Source organism: Octopus bimaculoides, chromosome 6 (genome assembly GCF_046866305.1).
Source record: "Octopus bimaculoides isolate indiv1 chromosome 6, ASM4686630v1, whole genome shotgun sequence".
NCBI classification, from domain to species: Eukaryota; Metazoa; Mollusca; class Cephalopoda; order Octopoda; family Octopodidae; genus Octopus; species Octopus bimaculoides.
The window spans coordinates 30,702,067-30,719,692 of record NC_142933.1 but is presented as its reverse complement, the minus strand read 5'-3'; the positions used below and the strand labels follow the sequence as shown (position 1 = coordinate 30,719,692).

The following is a 17,626-nucleotide window of genomic DNA, read 5'->3' as shown; positions in this document are numbered from 1 at the left end:
GACACACACACACACACGTGCGCACACAGACACGCACACATATATGACGAGCTCCTTTCAGCTCCCTTAATAATTGCATGCTTCTGTATCATCCGATAGCTTCATTGGAACTTTAAAAACGCTATAATAATAACGTTCATGATATAATCTCTTTCTCATTTATCGTTCATTTAATTCTTTATTATTGCATTGTACTCGACAGACGCTTTGTTTTGAATTATATCACCAAGATATTAGTATTGGATATTAGTATTAGAGAGAAGATGTATATTTTTGGATCTTGTTCAAGACTGGGGCACCAGTTTTCATTAATGTTTTATGTAGTGTTTTTGGTACCGAAAGACTTTCAAACTTCGTATACTTATCTATTTTGTGTTATAGAACAGAAAAACATTTTTGTATTCGAATTTATTTCATGTAAAAAAATTGTATTATTTCGATAATTTCAACCAATCACTGACAAGTATTCAGCTGTTTACACTTACTCCTTTGGCGCTGTTTACACTTACTCCTTTGGCAGTTTAAGCGGTGTAAAGCGTATTTAATCTCCATTTATAATTTTGTTAATATCTACCTGAACTGTATGTGTACAACATTTGCTTTTTTCATTTTCTTTCACGCGTGTTTATTTCGTTAACATCTGCCTGAACTGTATGAAAGGTTTATTAGCTACTGCCTAACCCTAACCCTAACCCTAACCCTAACCCTACTGCCAATATGCTTCAGCCATTTTTTGACAAGGAAATAATAATTTTATCACCGCCAGAATCGTTTGAGAATCGATTGTTTACGTAGTCAGCACTTACTGTATTCGACTGAATGGACGTCAGTCATTGGTTGAAATTACAGAAATACGACAACGTTAACATGAAATAACTTGCGATGTACGTTTTTTTGTTAAGAAGACTAAGAGAAAAAATGTTTTATATGACACATTCTACCAGTGTCCCAAGTTTCAAAGTGTTTCGTTAAGAAAATACTAGTGCCCCCGTTTTGAACAAGATCCATATTTTTTTGTATTTTCTCACGTACTTATCTCTTCTCTTTTTACCTATTTTTCAACCGTCGATGATGTCCTGTACTGGCTTTATTTTATTATTATTTTTTTTTATTTATAATCGAACGCCATGCAGCCTAGTTCGCAGTAAGTTTCTACTTTTATTTATAATTTCTGCGACACTACTCTCAGTTCTTTTCTTTCATTCATTCTGTCTTTCTCTCTTTCTTTCTTTCTTTCACACATTCTTTCTTTCTATCCCTCTATAATCCTCTTTATTTTCCGTTTCTCCCATACTTCTTTGCCGTCTCCTGTCTATCTTTCTTCCACTCCCTACTAGCTTTACTTCTGTCTCCTTTCTCGTAACTCCCTTTGTTTCTTTCCCACATCTTCTCTCTTGTCCACCTTCTCCTGTGCCTGTCTGCTCCCACGTTACTGCAGGCCTTCCTCTCACTTCTGTTTTTTCTGGACGCAACAGCCATTTAGCTGGACGTCATTTTTCTCTTTCTTTTTTTACTGTTCTACTATTTTCTTCTCTTCTATTTATTCTATGTCCTTTCAAAATTTCTCCCAGACGTTACCCATTAAAATGCATCTTGGTCTAACGGCCCTTAATGTTCGTCTTCGTGGATTGTTTAGTCTGTACGTCCATTCTGTCGTTGTTTGTTCATTCGAAGCTCTAACTCTTCACAAATTTTATATTTCCGAAATTTCTGGATGCTGCTGTTTTATAAAAGTCTCCTCTCTTGTCGTTCAAAGATCGAAATAGATTGGGAGTAATTAACAGTCGACAACTGAGGACGGGTTAGAACTCTTTTGGTATTTTGTCCCGTACTTGTCACTCGTTATGTATTTACGTATTTTTCGCTCGTTGGTGATGTCCTGTACTTGATGTATTTTATAAATATGTAGTATGTGCGTAAAAGGCTAGGATCTTTTTTAAAACGGGGGCCACATTTTTCATTAACGAAACACTTTGAAACTTGGATCACTGGTAGAATGTGTCATATAAAACATCTTTTTCTCTTAGTCTTCTTAAAAAAAAAAGAAATCCATAAATTATTCCATGTTAAAGTTGTCGTATTTCTGTAATTTCAACCAATCACTGACGTCCATTCAGCCGATATACATTAAGTGCCGACTACATAAACAAACGATTCTGAAACAATTAACCCTAACCCTAACCCTAACTCTAACCCTAGGGTTAGAGTTAGGGTTAGGGTTAGGGTTAAAGCAAATTTAAAATGAAAAAAGCAAATAAAACGAAGAATCGTTTGTTTATGTAGTCGGCACTTAATGTATATCGGCTGAATGGACGTCAGTGATTGGTTGAAATTATCGAAATAACACAATTTTTTACATGAAATAAATTCAAATACAAAAATATTTTTCTGTTCTATAACACAAAATAGATAAGTATACGAAGTTTGAAAGTCTTTCGGTACCAAAAGCACTACGTAAAACATTAATGAAAAATGTGGCCCCCGTTTTAAAAAAGATCCAAAAGCTAATATTTCAAATACATATATTACTCTTACTCTTACTCTTTTACCTGTTTCAGTCATTTGACTGCGGCCATGCTGGGGCACCGCCTTTAGTCGAGCAAATCGACCCCAGGACTTATTCTTTGGAAGCCTAGTACTTATTCTATCGGTCATTTTTTGCCAAACCGCTAAGTTACGGGGACGTAAACACACCAGCATCGGTTGTCAAGCGATGGTGCGGGGACAAACACAGACACACATACATATATATATGCATATATACGACGGGCTTCTTTTGTTTCCGTCTACCAATTCTACTCACAAGTCTTTGGTCGGCCCGAGGCTATAGTAGAAGACATTTGCCCAATGTGCCACGCAGTGGGGGTGAACCCGGAACCATGTGGTTGGTAAGCAAGCTACTTACCACATAGACACTCCTGCGCCTATTAGGTACTATTACAAAAGATATTTACAAATATACAGAGGACCGAAAATGCTCTTTCTTAAAAGTAGCTATTTCTAGTCTTCTATACTTATACTTAAACACACAGACATACATGCCCATATACAGAGAAAGTAAAACTGAGAGAGGAAGAGCGAGAGAAAGAGGAGAAGAGAGCGCGAAAATATATATATTTCCATATACATATAGCTATTTACAGATAACTACACAACAAACTCGCGCTGTTTATGCATGTACAAACCCCCCTAAATATGCACACGCAAAAATGCCGATCAACGACGTAAGTAAAGACCCCACCCACTGTTGCGATATTAAGTGTTTCCTCGTGTTTAACGAACAAGGTTAAACGGGAGAGTCAATGGACACACACTATGGCAACGTTGTTATGGAAACATAGAGTTAAGGTCCTGCTGGGCGGTAATTGAAATGAAATATGACGGCAAGATATTAGTGAATGGGAAGGTTTGGTACGTGCGAGGCTGCTTCGAGAATGTGATGGGGGGGGGGGTAACTGGTTACGGTGGAATCAAAATAAAAGACACAGGCTAGATAGTTTACTGAATGAGGGCTTGAGATTGGCATGGGGAAGATGATAGTTGTAAATATAATATATGTATATATGCATATCCACACGTACATATGGAGATATACGCACACAAGCGCGCGCGCACACACATATACACATACATACGTACATACTAATGGTGTACATTCATATGAACGTTCCTGCATACATACGTGGATATAATGTGTGTGTATGTGTGTGTGTGTGTGTGTGTGTGTGTGTGTGTGAGTGTGTGTGTTTGTGTTTGTAGGGCTGGATTGTTAATTACAGACAGATATAAAGATAATTAGATAAATAGATAGCTACATAGACATATAGATAGATAGATAGATAGATAGATAGACAGACAGACAGACAGACAGACAGACAGACAGATAGATAGATAGATAGATAAATAGATAGATAGATAGATAGATAGATAGATAGATAGATAGATAGATAGATAGATAGATAGGCTGACATATACACAGACAGACAGACATGCTGGCAGACAGACAGACAGACAGACAGACAGACAGACAGACAGACAGACAGATAGATAGATAGATAGATAGATAGATAGATAGATATCGTTTGAGATATATAGAAAAATCCAGTGAAACTTAATACCGTATATCCTGAGACATAGAAATATGCAGACGGTCAAATATATTGTCAAACAGGAAGTTAGTTACACAGAGAGAAATTATACGCGCTCGCGCACACACACTCACACATACACAAACGCGCACACTTGCGCGCTTGTACTATGTATTTTTATGTGCATATGGATATACGTATGTATGTACACATATATAGCTTAAAATGAGAGTGACTACATAAAATTAACGAACATCGACTAAATATTGCACTCAATACAATTGTAGTGTCTAACATATATATATAGTAATTTTATTGGCACTGACACATACTTAGAGTTGTTAAGTATGTGGCTTATTCATACTGTGAATAGGCAGCATACTTGGCGATACTTCGAGGTCACTTTCAATAAAATTATATACAAATATTTGTGTTTGTGTGCATATGTGTATTTGCGTGTATAATGTGTTATAATGTATCGCTATATAAATCAGAATTACTATGAACGGAGGTTAGTTGAACTGTTTTTTTCTTTTACGCATGCCTTGTCTCACCCGCTCTCTATCCTTTAGTCCCAGCTCTCACCTTCTCTTAAATAGTCATGTTTTTTGTTTGTTTGTTTTTTTGTTTGTTTTGTTTTTTTTTTACCCGACTATCTCGCCACTAACCAACCACGCACCCGACACCAAATAAATCTGACAAATGTCATAATTTTAGCAACCAATTTTCATTTCGAAACTACTACTACTACTACTACTACTACTTATAATAATAATCATAATGATGATAATAATAATAATAATAATAATAATAATAATAATAATAATAATAATAATAATAATAATAATAATAATAATGGCAATATCTGAGTTATTTTCGGAATGGAATATAATTTACCCTTCATTAATTCTTCAACACTAAACAGCCGTCTCTGAGCTTATGTTTTTGACACCCAATGCACTTCTATATGCAGTAAAAGTGCGTTAAGATAGGATCCCATTTCATCACATAGATTTGCCTAAAGGTGGCCATTAAGTGCACGGGTTTTAATGAAGTCGGTAGCTTTAACGGCATCTTGTATAACCGCATTGAAATCTGAAGTAGTTTTTTGGGCTAGGTATGACTCCCAATATATCATGCAAAATAAGGCAGCTGGGTGACAGAATCGTTAGCACGCCGGGCAAATTGCTTCGCGGTATTTCGCCGTCTTTGCGTTCTGAGTTCAAATTTCGCCGAAGTAGATTTTGCCTTTCAATCTCTCGGAGTCAATAAAATTGTACCAGTTGAGCACTGCCGTTGAAATAATCAAATCGAAACCTTCCTGGCCCTGTGCCAAAATTTGAAACTGAAGGTGGCAGCAGAATCGTTAAAACGCCGGAAAAAAATGGTTAGCGGCATTTTTTTCGACTTAACCAACTGAGTTCGAAAGTCGCCGAGATCGACTTTGCCTTTCATCCTTTCGAGGTCGATAAAATAAGTACCAGTTGAACAATGGGGTCGATGCAATTGACTTACCTCTGTCCCGAAATTGCTGGTCTTATGCCAAAATTTGTAACCAGTATATCGTGCAAAAATAGGATGTGTATTGCTGGCAAATCTGATTTCAACTTGAAAGCCAACTGTCTCTCCTGTCAATACAGCAGCTCCATCGGTATTCACTCAAACACAGTCATTTCCTTGCAGCACCAAATCGTTAACCCCTTCTTCCCACCCAAAGAAAATCCCTCCATCTTCTGAAAAGTTAACCTCGTTCGCTGTACACACATCAAACGATCGATAAAATAGTAAATATTGATACCCCAACGTTATAGTATCAATAGCTGTGTTAAGTTTAGGATGTGAGTTGTTTCCAGTGGTTAAATTCTGAACGCTAACTATCCAGTTGGCTATCGTCAGTTCCCAGAGTTTATCTTCGTACTGTGTCATTTGACCGTATTATTTCGAAATCGTCATTTGATTTCTGATCGGAAACAATTTCATTCTTTGTAATTGCTTCCAGTAAAATTTCTTTACCAATGCCATATCATTTAGCGTTTATTTTCTTTTTACTTGTTTTCGCCATTGAACTGCATCATGCTGGGGCGATAGCTTGAAAGTTTCAGCGAAACAAATCAACGCTAGTATTTATTTTTATTCATATTAATTTTTGCCTGGTATTTATTCTATCGGTCATCGTTGCTGAACCGCTATGTTACGAGGACGTAAACAAATCAACATACACAAAGATGCACACACATACTCACACACACACACACGCACATCAAGCGAGTTAGCCAGCTGTACATACATACATGCTTCCATACATATACATATGTACGTATGTATTATGTATGTGTATGTATGTGTGTGTATGTATATATATATATACGTATATGTATGTGTGTGTGTATACGACGGGCTTCTTTCAGATTTCTTCGACTAAATTCCACTCACAAGTCTTTGGTCGACTCGATGCTTTAATACAAGGCAGAAAATTCTTGCACAAGATGCCGTCCAGTGGGACTAAATACAAGACCACAATCAAGTTACTTGCCTGATGAGTGCAAGGTCTCAAAGACTGAAGTCATATACATCATGAAAAGAAAGCAGTTCAGTGAGGTACACTCGGACGAATGCTGGCAGCGAGGTAAAAAAGCAAAAAAAAAACAAAAAACCAAGTGCGTCGCTAAAGTCGATCAATCAATCAAGCAGATTACTGACACCAAAAAGAATTGCGAACATGTACCAAATTGCATAACATATAGAGAATTCTTAGTGATTCCAACAAAATCTGTAGACGTGACCTCCTGGAGCTGTCGACTTGTGTTCTTTCATTTTTTTTCTTTTAGATTTCGAATAGAAAATGATGAAACACAATGGATAAATGTAAATTTGAATTAAGAAAGTTATGGGTTACTAGAGGCGAGGTTTAAAGAGAGAGAGAAAGTGAGTAAGGGAGAAATAGAAAGATTATAAAAAGGGATAGTTGAATATGAATGATGTTGGAGTAAATATAAATATGCCCAGGCAATTTTGGGGGTTCAAGTTAGATGTAGTGGAAATATTGAGGATAAAAAAAAAAGAGGTGAGGAATGAGTATTGAGAGAAGGAGTGAATGTTAGAACTAGTAAAAAACATTAGTTATGAATATAGCGCGCTGTTGTTAAAGAAGGAAAGATGAAGATAATTAGAAGTATAGAGGTGTTGAGTTAGAGATAAATTCAGAGAGTGAGAATGGGGTTGCGAGAAGTATAAAAAGATAGACTTAAATATTTGTAACTTAATAGTTGCAAGTTAAAGGTAGAGAGGAGTACAAGAAAGTATCCTTGGGTGCAATCATTTTTACGATAAGGGCGAGACCTGAAATATTTTAGGGATAGGGGATAGTCGATTACATCAACCCCAGTGCTCAGTAGGTACATATTTATCGAGTCGAGGGAGAGAAAGAGAGAAAGAAGAATGATAAGTGTATTTAAATAATTGTTTTCCCATTTAGTTACATGGCAGCAATTATAAGTGTAGGAGTACTAGACGATTACATTGTCTTACTCGTACGTGATCAGTACCGTATTTATCGACCCTTGGTCAAAGTCTGCGTGGTTTGGAATCAGTGCATGAAGAACATGAGCAAATAAATACCACAAGGTATATTGTTTTAGACATTCTAAAGATTATGCCAAATAACCGTTTTTGAAATAATTATATATGTCCAAGGGCATGTGGCGTAGTGGTTAAGAGCGCGGGCTACTAACCCCAAAATTCCGAGTTCGATTCCAGGCAGTGACTTGAATAATAATAATAATAATAATAATAATAATAACAGCAACAACATCGATAAATACCTTAGGAATGAGAACTCAGGTTCGAAATTTCCCCAAGACACCTGATGAACGCTGGAAGGTATATCAGCCGAAACGTTGTGTTAACAACAAACAAGATGAGGATAAATATCCGTCAACTGTGAATAATGTACATTATTCCTCATCTCTTAAATATAGAACTATATTAATTATATAATAGTTTGAAATTTTGGCATAAAGGCAGCAGAGGGAATGATTCGATGAATCGACACTTGTCTGCAATTGTTAATTACTTTTCGACCTCGAAGGGAGGAATAGAAAAGTTGACCTCAGCAGAATTTGAATTCAGAATGTAGTGTCCGAAGAAATGCTGTTAAGCATTTCTTTTTTTTCGACGCTTAAAGGATTCTGCTAGTTTACCACCGTGAAGTAATTAAATAGTAATAAAATAGAAATGTATTGATTTATGAGTTTATGAGTGAAGAATAGAGAATAAAAATGAATGAGTGAAGAAGAGAGAGAGAGAGCGACAGAGAGAGAGAGAGAGAGTGACAGAGAGAGAGAGAGAGAGAGAGCGACAGAGAGAGAGAGAGAGTGACAGAGAGAGAGAGCGACAGAGAGAGAGAGAGAGAGAGAGATAGACAGAAAGTTTTAAAACTAGAGGAGGACTATGTATGTAAATGTATGTAAGCATATACGTATGTGTGTGCATATGTGTGTGTATATACATACATACATATATATATATATATATATATATATATATATATATATATATATACATACATACATACATATGCATATATATACACACGCATGCACAAACAAACATACGTAGATACACACGCACTACACAAGCATATGTATATATATATATATATATATATATATATATATATATATATATATATATATATATATATATATATACATATATATACATATATATATATATGTGTGTATATAGAGAGAGAGGGAGATAGATAGATAGATAGATAGATAGATAGATAGATAGATAGATAGATAGATAGACAGAGAGAGAATGGGGTGGAAATATAAATAATATATAGATATAGAGGTTAGGAAATAGAGATGTAAAGAAGGTTGTGGCGAGAAAACAGAAAGGGTGACGAAATGTGTTAAATAAGTAAGAAGAGAAATGAATTAGACAGGAGATACATAAGGGAGAAGCTATATTTGAATTAACAATCCATAGATCACGAACAACCATCTAATTGGCCTTTAAATTTATGATTCGTTCAAAACGATCTGATCACATTTTTCATGGCGGATTATTACGGTAGTTATTTAATGTCTAAGCTGTCTACTATTCCATCAGTTTCACTTCTGTAGGCACAAATCGAGCGAACCGTCGCGGATAAATATGTCACTTACAATGATAAATAGTGCACATGGACTATTTTCACTGGTTATTCTGCTTGTCATAAAAATACACACTGTTATGGAAGCCAAAATATCATCTTACACATATTCTGCTTCACTTTCTCTCTCTCTCTTTCACATTCACACATGAAACAAACATACAAACACATTAGAACATACAAACACATCATGTTATGAAGCATTGACATTCAGACCATATATCACGGATTACGCCACATGACCAAAGTGAGCTCTCTGAGAAGTATGGACTAGCATATTACGCATACTTATATGCACACATACAGATACACACACTTCACAAACAGAGATAGACACACTTATACACACACACATGCGCAAACAAATGTATGTATATATGTATCTATGTATGTAATATGTTTGTGTATATGTCTGTGCGTGTGCGCGTAAGCGTGCTAGGTGAAACTGTTTCTGGAAGAAAGGGTCTTATTTCACAACCCTATTTGCAATAACGAAGGAACGAATTTAAGGCGCTTTCTGACTCGGTACAAACAACTCGGATGTGGAGTGAACGGTACCTTTAAAAAGCAATTCAGGATTTGTGCATCACATGGAAGGAAGTGATTAATATACGAAGCTTTATTATTATTCAACTATCGATCTATTTCTATCACTTATGACATCTCACAAGTGAAGGATATATTCATTAACATAGACGAAGGCGTGGCAATGTAGTAAGACGCTTGCTCTCCAACTGCATTGTTCCGAGTTCGGTCCAACTGCGAGGAATCTTGGTCTTCTACTACAGCCTCAGGCCGACCAAAGGCTTGGGAGTGGATTTGGTCGTATAGTATCCATCTATCTGTCTGTCTATGTATGTATGTATGTATGTATGTATGTATGTATGTATGTATGTATGTGTCTATCTATCTATCTATCTATCTATCTACCTACCTATCTACCTACCTATCTACTCATATATATATACGTGTGTGTGTGTGAGAGAGTGTTTGTGTGTGTGTGTGTGTGTGTGTGTGTGTGTGTGTGTGTGTGTGTGTGTGTGTCTGTGTGTCTGTGTCTGTGTCTGTGTGTCTATGTTTGTCCCTTAACCACAGCTTGGCAACTGGTGTTGGTGTTTTGCGTATTCGTAAGTTAACGGATCGGCAAATGACACTGATAGAATAAGTACTTGGTTTAAAAAGAAAATAAAGTAACAGGGTCTATTCGGTCGACTTAAAATTCTTGAAGGTGGTGCACCAGCATGGCAGCAGTTTAATAACTGAAACAAACAAAAGGTAAAAGTTAACCAACTTCTCTACCGTTACTTTCAATATCTCTCATTCCCAAATGATGACCAGTACACCTGCCAACAGGCCAAATCTTTTAGCAATCCACCTTTCTATGTTGCTCTTCACTGATATCTTACTAAAGAGAAAATTTCAAAAACAATACCGTTACACATGATAAGAGTAAATCTGTGAAACTTGGCTGCTATGAAATTCTTCTGGGTAAACGTTCCTTGCTCACTGTCTAGTACTTTTTCAAATCAGGTGAAATCATGCATCATACACTCCATCTCTTGTCCTAGAAATAGCAACGAGTTCCCCTCCTTGAATACGCCTAACTTTATTAAAGGACACATTGGTTGATATATAGACTAAGAGATGCATCTAAAATGACGTGGCAGTCGCCTGTCGAATGGCTTTGGTCATAAATGTGCTTGATCAGCGCTGACCTAGGATTATAAAACAGCTAAAATAACATCAAGCGTAGCTAAAAAGAATTTTAAAAAAACCAACAGCAGCTGCAAGTTCAACTACAATTGAAAAATATAAAAAATGAATTTTTACATTTGTGCAAGGACAAAACTTGAAGGAAGGAAGGAAGGTTTTTATTTAGCTTGGGCACTTGATTGGTAGAGCATAAAGGAGATGAATGTCTGACGCTGAAACGATTTGGCCAATACACGGACCCGGAAAAGGAAAATACAATAATAAAGGATTAAGTACATCAGATAGCAGCAGGTTGCAGAAGACTGCTATAGTTATAGATAGATATTGGGGGCTTGCTGTATATCGTTACACATCTCGGAAGAAATAATATGTAAAGAAAGATGCGCGTGTATCGATGCACACGAAAGTAGACACGGAGAGATACAAATATTACACGAGTATCACTGCAGTCCAATAACTGTAACACGTAACAGACCAAAAATACTCACACCCAAATATGCACACACACACACACACACACACACACACACACACAAACACATACACATATGTACACCTATTTATATATTTAGATGGGTCCGGTGATAATATTTTTTCTTCTACATCATATTTATTCCAGAGTCTGTTTCTTACATAAAACTAGTGGTAACTTGCATATGAATAATTGTATTTTACTCACAAAAAAACTGTTTCACTCCCCATCTAAACCGAGTTGCCTCAGTACTTGCTGAATTATATAACACATTTCACAGATACATGCATACATAGATACATGTACAGACACATATGAGCACACACACATAGAAGCACAAACATACACACATACACACATACACACATATCTATACACACACACACATATATATATATATAGGTAACTATATACAGATAGTCACACATATATACAAAACATATATGTATGTCTACACACATATATCTTAGTCGAATGATATTTTCTGTAGTCTCGGTTCTACCCATATATTGGCAGCGTGTACATGAAAGCCCATAACATAGATTGTAGCTGCATTGCACAGCCTCGCTACCTACACAATATCCGTGTGATCCTACCTGAGAATTAAGTTAAGATTTACACACATCTTTGGAATGTTTAACCTCTTATACTATGAGCAATGAGCAAGTTATTCATCTGATCGAACTAGTGTATATTCATCATAGAGACCGACGGAGAAACATCTTTATTTGCAAGTATATACATTTTTACATTCATAGCAGCGGGCCTACATAAACATTCTTGTATTCATGCATATATAGTGAAGGCGCATGGCTCAGTGGTTCAATCATCGGGCTCACAATCATGAGGTAGTGATTTCGATTCCCAGACCGGGCCATTTGTTGTGTTCTTGATTAAGACACTTTATTTTATGTTACTCCAATTCTGTCAGCTCTAAAAATGGGTTGTGACGTCACTAGTACCAAGCTATTGACCTTTTGGCTTTTACCTTTCCTTTGGATAACATCAGTGGCGTGGAGAGGGAAGTCTGGTATGCATGGGTGACTGCAAGTCTTCCATAAACAATCTAGCCCGGACTTGTCCTTCGGATGGCAACTTTCTAGGTGCACTTCCATGGTCATTCATGACCGAAGGAGGTGTTTTATTCGTACCTGTGTCCTGGAATTACTTTGTTACCCCTGCCGGTAAATCCATCTTTCTGATCTTTCTGTATCCATCTTTCTAACCAATTCTATCTTTCATCTTTTCTTTCATCTTCTACTTGTTTCAGTTAATACAGTGCGGCCATGCTGGGGCTCCATCTTGAATAATTTTATTCGAACGAATCGATCCCAGTCCTCATATTTAAAACCAGATACATATTCTGTCGGTCTCTTGCCAAACCGCAAAGTTATGTGGACGTAAACCTACTAACACTGGTTGTCAAACGGTGGTGGGTGACAGATACAAAGTTACATGCACACACGCACATGCATCCACACGCGTGCGCACACACACGCACGTACGCACACACATACACGACGGTTAGCTTTCAGTTTCCGTCTACCAAATCTACTCACAAATCTTTGGTCGGTCAGAGACTGTAGCAATTGACCAAGATGTAACACAGCGGGACTGAACCCAGAAGGAAGTTCTTGCCTGCGCCTCTCGGAAGAATTACAGCTTTTTACTACCTACTCTCAGAAATGACTACGTACGAAGCAAAATATATTTTGTCGAACTCAGTGTGTTTCATAAAAAAAACACACACACACACACACATGCGAGATGGTATCAAAAAATTCCCGAGCTAATTCTATAGCGCCCCAACAAATGGCAGCACACGGTTGCATATGCAATGCCAACTTGCAATTACATTCATGAAGCAGTATGCCGAGTGACATTGCTGTGTTTACTTCACCAGTTGTGAAATTTGTTCTTTTGTGACCACGTGTTTGTTGTTATCTGCGACTTTGTCATGGACAGGAACAAAGAGCCAATGTGAAATTTTGAGTTAACTTGGGAAGTCTGCTTCAGAGACATTGAGCATGTTTCAGCAAGCTTAGGTGACGAGATTATATTTGAATCGTACGTAATGTGTGAAGTAGCATGGGCGCTTCAAAAGCGGAAAAAAGTTTCTGAAAGACGGTGAGCGATCTGGAAAGCCTGCCACTAGCGTTACCCCACGAAATATGGTGTTCTGTATCGAGAATTCGTCCCTCAGAGTTATACTGGTAATCGAGAGTACTACTGCGACGTTTTGAAGTGTCTGAGGGAGGACATACGGCGAAAGTGACCGAATCTCTGGAGCTCGAAGAACTGGATTCTTCACCGAGCTCTCCTCTTTCGTGAGTTTCTAGCCAAAAGCAACATGGTATGGTTTCCTCACCGAACCTATTCGCCAGATTTAGCTCCTGCGGACTTCCATCTCTTTCCCAGGATAAAAATGCAGCTCAAAGATCACCATTTTAACACTGTTGCCGAGAGACAGAGTGAATCGCAAAAGGTTCTCGACTCGCTTCCGGAAAACGACTTCAAGGCCGTAACGGTGTCTTACTGCGCTATGTGTCTAATTCGAAGGAAATGATGATAAAACTTAAGTAAATATGTTATTTTTTATTAAACATTACTAATCCGGAAACCTTTTGATACCACCTCGTATATACATAAAGCTCACAGCTATGTATGAATTAATGCATATCTGTGTTGGTATGAATTTGCGTTTAATAGTACCAACCGATTACATGAGCTAGCTCAGTACATTGGCTGCTTTTTGCCTTCTAATTTAAAGAGTCATACCATTTTTAATAAAAGGAGTTGGTTTATTGTCAGGATATTTAGTTAGTAGCGAAAGAATGACAATTAGCCAAACAAAGCCAGATTAATCATATACACATACATACATATCTGTGTGTGTGCGTATTTGTGTACGTGTGTGTATGCATGTATATATATATATATATATATATATATATATATATATATATATCGTAAAAAAATATATATGCATGATGTATGTATTTATGTATGCATGTGTCTATCTATCTATACACACACACATACATAGTTGTATACATATATATAAGGACGAAACATATAGAAAACTATATGCACAAGATAGGAGGTGTGTGATGTGCGAGTGGGTGTATATATACGTAATTATAACCGGGATGGTGGTCGAGATATTAATTTACAATCTGCCGATTAATTGTAGGTGAAGGGCATTATGGGTTTTTATCGAAAATGATGATAATTTCGGTAATTATGTGTCTAATAAAGGCCATATTTCTGCTAATAAATATAATATTACTCAAAATTATACTTGTCTTTGTTTTCGTTGGCATTGAGACATAGTTGTGTTTGTTATATTAGGAAACCCGATACATGCTCGCTAATACTTACATAGGAATAGACACACATGCATACATACATACATACAAATAGACTTACAAGCATGCATATCTACAGGCATACAGATAGATAGATAGATAGATAGATAGATAGATAGATAGATAGATAGATAGATAGATAGATAGATAGATAGATCAATAGATAGATAGATAAATAGATAGGTAGATAGATAGATAGATAAGAAGATACAAAACACACATATGTATATATATATATATATATATATATATATATATATATATATATATATATATATATATATATATATGTGTGTGTGTGTGTGTGTGTGTGTGTGTGTGTGTGTGTGTATGTATGTATGTATGGAAGTATGTATGCATGTATGTATGTATGTAGGTATGTACATGTGTATCTGTACATACATATAGACGTATATACATGTATCTGTATGGAGCATATATATATTACATGAATATAATTGTGTGCGTGTGCGAGCTCGCGTGCGTCTGTGTGTTTGTGTGTGTGTGCATATTATGTTTCCTCTAAAACACAATCTATGAACAGACATACAGATGTGTATAGTATGCACATAATTGCCTGTATAATACTTTAATCGCAATTATATATATACATATAATACTTTGTTTCCAATTAGGTGTGTATATTTGTGCGTGTGTGTGTGTGTGTGTGTGTGTGTGTGTGTGTGTGTATACATTTATATATATATATATATGCATAAACATATATATATATGTATATTGATAGATAAATAGATATTAATTTAAATAGGTATGTATTGATATGTATATGTATGTATATTTTACACACATATGTATACACACTCACACACATTTAGATATATATTCGTACACAGATACATATACACATACATATATATATATATATATATATATATATATATATATATATATATATATATATATATATATATAAGCGTACATATGTATACTTTGGTGCCTCTAATATGCAGTCACGTAAGTCTTGATGCATATTAAGTTTCATTAATTTTTGTATATCTCAACTACCTCTGTCTCACCCACCCGCATCGTGTTTATACACATATACATACATGCCATACACACACACACACACACACACACACACACACACACACACACACACATATATATATATATATATATATATATATATATATATATATATATAGAGAGAGAGAGAGAGAGAGAGAGAGATAGAGAGATATAGAGAGATAGATAGATAGATAGATAGATAGATAGATAGATAGATAGATAGATGCCTGTATGAGTGTGTGCGTATATATGTATATATCTGGTTGTGTGTCTGTCTGTGTATATATGTGTACGTTGGTATTCTTGTAATTATGGAAAGGGTGGTAACGTAAGAGAAAGAGAAAGAGATAGAGTGAGAGAGAGAGAGAGAGAGAGAGAGAGAGTGAAAGGGATAGCAAGCGGGAGAGAGATAAAGAGAAGACGAAGTAGAAAGAGAAGGAGTACTGACAGAAGTAAAGATTATTAAAGTATATAAATATCCTCATAAATTCAGGTTATTAAGTCTTAATTAGTGAGAAATTATCCAAACAAATAAGAACGAAACAAACAACTAAGCCTCGTAACATATTTATTGATAGACACAACCATACATGCTTATACACATGTACATGCATACACATACGAATACATGTATGTGTTTATATGTGTATGTTGATATATATATATATATATATATATATATATATATATATATATATATATATATATATATATATATATATATATATATATATATATATATATGTATATATATGTATATATATGTATATATATATATATATATATATATATACACACACACACATATATATATATATATATATATATATATATATATATATATATATATATATATATATATATATATATATATATATATATATATATATATATACATATATATACATATATATATATATATATGCATGTGAAAGTGTCTAAATCCCATACTAAAAATTCCGTGTCAGTTTTTTTTTTTTTTTTTTTTCTTGTTCATAGATTTGAGTTTGCCTGATATATTTTTATCTTAACAAAGAGATTAGCATGTCTGATATGTATTTTTTTTTTTTCTTTCATTAAGAATGAATCTATGTGTTCCATTCTAAACGTTTGAAAATCAAATGCTGTGTTATAGCTGCGATGTAATATTGTGCAATTTCCATTCTTTTATCAGCAAGTCGTGCGTTCTGTTTGCAGAAGCAGAACTTGTTGCAGTACTAAATAGCTATTTATTAATGTTTCTTTGGAAGATATACTTCAGAGTTGTTTAATCGTACTCTATTTTAATTGTACTCTATTTTAAGGTCGAAATAATCTAAGTGAATGTGAATTATTTATCAAGGATATTGTGATATTATATATCAGATTAGAACGGTTGAAAGGTACAGAGAGCAACGTTGATAATTCTAAATAAAAATATATACATACCGTTGCATTTTCACTTTTTTTCTTTTACTTATTAAAATGCTTTCTGAAAGGGAGGAGCTTGTTTCACTAAAACAAAAACAAAAAAATCCGTAGCCGGAATTTTGGTAACAAAGATTAATGTTCCGTGCTGAACTTTACAAATGTCTTGCATATTTTACTATTCCACTTACATATTTCATCTGCAAAGTGCGTGCTTACCGCTATCTTTCCTCGTCCGAAAACCGTACAATTTCCAGATTGTCACTTTGACATTCACTAAATTAGACAGTTAATATTTTGAACATCTCTTCCCCAACTCAGTGAAATGGGGAGTAGTTTTGGACGTCTGCCTGAAAACCTACAGGTTTTCTAATCTGATTATGAA

At 35.4% G+C, this 17,626-nt stretch overlaps 1 long non-coding RNA gene across 1 annotated transcript in view; it reads right to left on the bottom strand.

The window, feature by feature from the left end:
- The window catches only part of LOC128248154 (uncharacterized), a 39,233-nt gene that overhangs the window by 19,170 nt on the left and 2,437 nt on the right, over window positions 1-17,626 (bottom strand). Inside the window, exon 2 of the long non-coding RNA XR_008264444.2 lies at window positions 17,263-17,626. This exon is cut by the window's right edge and continues 726 nt beyond it. This is a non-coding gene — a long non-coding RNA (uncharacterized LOC128248154). The remainder of the gene's footprint in view (window positions 1-17,262) is intronic.